At 49.7% G+C, this 5,251-nt stretch overlaps 1 pseudogene; it reads left to right on the top strand.

Annotated features, from left to right (window-relative positions):
* Positions 1-2,378: 2,378 nt before the first annotated feature.
* On the top strand, positions 2,379-5,008 carry LOC125519219 (annotated as a pseudogene).
* The last annotated feature ends 243 nt before the right edge of the window (positions 5,009-5,251 follow it).

The following is a 5,251-nucleotide window of genomic DNA, read 5'->3' on the forward strand; positions in this document are numbered from 1 at the left end:
ATGCCTTACTGTCGTGCAATTACTGCTAAACTCGACACAAAAAGAGCAGGACCCAAAATCGAGGCGGTACTGGAGCGGTACTACCGCTTGACGCTACAAGCGGTACTACCGCTGCTGACCGCGATACTAGCGCAGGGAGGAAACCAAAACAGCCATAACTTCTTCATAAGAGCTCCGAATTGAGCAAACTCAAGCTTGTTGGATGAACTCGAGCTTGTCATCAATATGACCATAAGCTCTAAGACTCACAAAGAGAACCAAACAAGAACCAAGAAAGATGATGCAAGGATGCAATGGTTTGAGCTCTCTATGAACGATACGATCAAGCTACTCATCGAGAGCCCCCTTGATAGTAGGGAAATCGATCCTATAACCCGGTCTCCCAACCACCACTATGAGACCGGTAAAATAGAAAACCTATCAAGGGCAAACCTTTGTCTTGCACATAGTCCACTTGAGCTAGATGATGACGATCTTGACTTTCTTAAGTTGGACCATCTTTCTTCATTGTGTTGGCTCGATAAAAACTAGTTGATTGCTCCCCCATACTCCACTATGGGCGAGCCACTCTTTGGCACATCTTCATAAATCCATTGTTACCATAATGGACGGCAAGCTTCAAGCATTTTATCTCTTCGTGATGCTCCATTTGAACTTGCACATCTCAACCTAACCCCACAAAGAACTCTCACGAAAACCATGGGTTAGCAAACAAAGTGTAATGGACAATGCTTACCATACCATGAGATCACTTGATCCCTCAGTACATCTTGTATGATTTTTGTGTTGATCACCTTGATTCATTCTTGACTTAATCTTGATCAACCTTGAATCTTTCCAATTCTCTTCATCTGGATGATGTCTTGAAGGTAGACATGAGTGACCACACAATCTTCTTCTTTAAGACATGCTTTCAATAAGCTCAACACTCACATGACCAATATTTGGATAATTCCTTGAATAGCACCTTGGTCGACACCAACTCTCCTTGAAACCAACACATGTACTCCAAGAAAAGCCTATGGACAAAACCTTCAAATATAACTCAAGGCAACCATTAGTCCATAGAGATTGTCATCAATTACCAAAACCAAACATGGGGGCACCGCATGTTCTTTCACATGCAATAGTGGGATGAGTGGCAACTGTGTGTCCTCGTGCTGAGTAGCCTCTTCCTCCAGTACCTGCTCTTCCTCTCCTCCGGGATACGTAGGTGTGTTGTTCCAGTCTAGGCCAGGCTCTTCAACTGGCTCGCCTACCTAGGCGGGATGCTCTGGTAGAACGACATTACCAACGACAAAACTATTGAATATGTGAAAGTCGAGGTGCTTATTCCAAAAGTCAAGTTTTATATCTAGTAACAAATACCAAGGGAGGTTTCATTAAATGTACACTAAGGCCTCATTTGATAGCAGGGGATCCTCCCGGGATCCCCGTCCTTTCCCGGGTGGGAACAACCCGAGTAAATTTCGCCCCAGTTTTCTCAATGGCCCGTTTCATGCCAAGCCGAAGAGGTGTTTCCGTCCCCGACCCACCCCGATTCCCTGGGTAGGAAACCCTCGCCTTCTAACATCGGGAGAACTCTCCCTGTTTCTTCTCGCGAAGTGCAGCTCGCGTTGCTTTGAGCACTTCTCTCGTCCGCTAACCTCGTGGACCTTCCAAAGGGCCATGTTGCTTTTCCACGAGACTTCTGATTTGCCCAGAATATTCTGCCCGGGGCATCTTCTCCATGAAATAACTGCCCTCACATCGAAACAAGGCCTAAGTGGTTTGAGATGCCTCCACTAGAATCTGTACCGTCGTTGGTTGATCTAATGGCCCAGATTGATTTTTTTTTCTATTTTTATACCACAACCCCATATCTATACTACTCCAGTTGATAACGCAATGCTCCATAGGAAAAGTTGAGCATCATATGGCTCCGCTCCAAGCAGAAATACTGAAGCAGGGCTGCAAGACCACAAGAAAAATATCAAAGTGATTGCGTGTGGGGCCATGAACACTGAAAGTGATCGGATGTGCACACATGCACGGTGCTTTCAGACAATGCAGCTTGATGGAAATAATTGGAGGTAATAGCACCACGAGTCCTGTAACTTGTTCAGGATGTGATGATCTAGTCCATAGCTTGAAAAAGCAAACCATCTCCTCCTACAACTTGCATCCAATGTGCAGATTTGGTCCTTAGCCAATCAGATGACGCCAACTGGAGCCATGTCAGCAGAGCGGGTCAGCGGCAAACTTTTTGCAATTACCCCCTGACCTTAGCACTAATGAACCCGCACTACACCACTTGAGTTTAACTGCTCATCATCGTCGACGTGCTCGTCCTCGTCGCAGGACACGTTGGCGGCCGGGCCTCGTCGGCGGCCAAGACGATGGAGTCGGTGAAGCCGTCGTGCCTGAGCGGCGGTAGGGAGTGGTGATTCGACGACGTGGCGTCGCTGTCCCCACCGACCGTCGAGAAGGCCAGGGGCAGAGCTGGGCCCCAGGCACCCAGGGCCCAGGCCCGGGGCGTGGAAATTTGAACATCCTGTTATACATATATGTTTTTCTGCAGGCCCGGAGCGTGGAAAAGAAGAAGGCCAAAAACCCGATGGGCTGTCTCACTTGAAACGCTGAAACGGACGCACCAGGCAACACCTACGACGCCACGATCGATCTAACCCAGAGACGTAAAGTACGTAGCTGCCTAGGCACAGGAGACGTTTCACACTAGCGGCCGCCCACGACCTATCTCACATCACACACGATCGATCTCTAGAGTTCAGACTCCAGCGCCCGTGCCGCCCTCCGCCGCCGCGGCGTCGTCCACCGGCCGCCTCCGCCCCTCCCACTCTCCTGCTCCCGGGCTCCTGGCCACCGCCCTCCTGTGTGCTGGCTGCTTGATTGCCGCATCTTGGCAGTTTTTCTTGATGATTTCCCGGTTTTCCCTCATGCTTTCTACTTGTAGTCATGTACCATGTTCTACAATGTCAATGTGAACTGAAATTTAATTGAAATAATGTATGTGTGTGTGTATCAATGTATCTATATAGTCATATATGTAGAGGGTGTTGTTGAACTCAAACTGATGTAGTTGCCAATTTCATTTCATATATGTAGAAAAGGAAGAAGAATTTTTTTCTCACCCATGTCTGCAACGGGGGTTTCTAAAATATCCTTTCAGATGGAGGGAATCGAGCTCAATCATATAAGTCACACAAAGGGCTTTTACCGATGAAGTGGTAAGTTTTTAGATTTTCATCAATAATAATTGTTTCATTTGATGTTTATGTTTTCTCTTATGAAATTTTGCTTTTCATGTCTTGAAGGTGTTGCCTCTTCTTCCACGATTGATGAGGTTATGTGAGGCGTTGATGAAGCAAACCACTGATTTGGTACTCTTTTTTATCACATACTGTTCTTTGTAGTTTTTGTCATGTTTTATCTATTTTGTTGTATCGTTAAGCATTGGGTTTAAATTTTAAAATTTTCGTGCAACTGAGACATATTATTTTGTGTGGAGTAAATTTGGTGGTAGCTAAAACTTTTATGGACGTTAAGTTTTTCTCTTGCAGTGAAAACTTTCTTTTGGGCCCGGGGCTTACTTCAATCTTGGCTCCGCCACTGGAGAAGGCCATGAAAGCGCTCGGCTGCTACGGCGCCGACAACAGGAACCTGATGCTGACCCGGTTCCTGCTGCACTACCTCCGACGCACCGCCACGCGGACGGCGACTCAGGCGGCAGCGTCCTCGCCGGCCTGGCCGACACGGCCGTGCACGGCGTGGCGCTCGCCGGCGGCGGCGCGGCGTTCTCGTGCCCGGGCCTCTTCTCGGCGCTGCGGACCGTGTTGGCGGCGGGGCTTAGCTGGGAGTGCAGGCACAGGCTGGAGACGCTCGTGGGGAGGATGTTGGACCAGGCGACGCTCGACGACCTGCTCGTGTCCAGCGACGGTGACGGCGTGTACGACGTGAGCCTGGTCATGCGGCTCGTCAGGGTGTTCGTGAGCTCCGTCGAGGAGGACGGCTCGCCATCGTCGTCGCAGAGGATGAGGAAGGCGGGGAGGCTGGTGGACAAGTACCTGGCGGAGATCTCGTCGGACCAGGGGCTGCGCGTGTCCAGGTTCCTCGCCGTCGCCGAGAGCATGCCGAACTCCGCCAGGGACTGCTATGAGAGCATCTCCAATAGACGCGCCAAACTAGGACCGCATCACAAAATTCCCTGTTTTAGCGCGCGCGCAACCTTAATAGGTGCTCCAGCAGGCGCGCGAAAACAACGCGCGCGGCATACGTAGTCCAACGCGCGGGCCGAAACGCAATCGCGCGCCGCTTATTTGCTGCGCCCGCTCCCGCGCGCTGGACTCTCGCGCGCTCGCTCGCACCTCCCACCCCCATCCAGCCGCGCCGCTGACCGCGCCAGCCGGCGACCGTTCCGGCGCTTCCCCGGCCTATCCCCGCCCTGCGCGCGCTTTCTCCGCCCCCCCCCTCTAGTCCCGCCGTCCCGCGCGCGCGCTGGTCCTCCGAGGAACAGTGTCTGCACGTATTGAATGATAAACTGTTTGTTTGAGTTGTAATAAACGAAATTGAATTATTTATTTTTGTTTGTTTTGATCTTTTTTCTTCTGTTTTCGAATGCATATGTTGTTTGTGCGAGAGTCGCGCGCTGTATTTTTGCGCGCTGCTGAAGCGGCGCGCGCGCTGCATTTTAGCGCGACTGCTGGAGCCAGCGCTGCGCGCCGCGCCAAACCAGGCGATGGGCGCGCGCTAAAGCTGTTTTTTACGCGCGACACGTTCGGCACCTGTTGGAGATGCTCTGACGGCGTGTACAGAGCACTGGACATCTACCTTGAGGTAAGAACTGTTTCTTCAAATTTTCAACTGTTCGGCTCTATTTGGAGAAAATTCAATTCAGGTTTCAAAATCGGGCAATTCGTATTTGAAACCGATTTCTCAAGCAAAATTATTTCGGATAATACTTGCTCATGATGATTACCCGGAGGTTAAAAAGTTCGACGAAGAGCTGTAGCTAATGATAAGCCAATCACAAATATTGTAGTAAAATATTCTCTGCCATGGTACTCCCATGGTGGTGACTGGTGAGAGACGGCAAAGGTCACCTAGATTTTCACCTGGCACTGTGCATATTTTTCTCAGTTTATTATGAGGCCACGATGATTTATTTTTATTGTTGCCAGAAAGAGGTCATGATGACAATGTTCACCTAGAATCAAAATACATTATGTTTTAGCTACCGAATACCTCCACTCAG

Source organism: Triticum urartu, chromosome 7 (genome assembly GCF_003073215.2).
Source record: "Triticum urartu cultivar G1812 chromosome 7, Tu2.1, whole genome shotgun sequence".
NCBI classification, from domain to species: domain Eukaryota; kingdom Viridiplantae; phylum Streptophyta; class Magnoliopsida; order Poales; family Poaceae; genus Triticum; species Triticum urartu.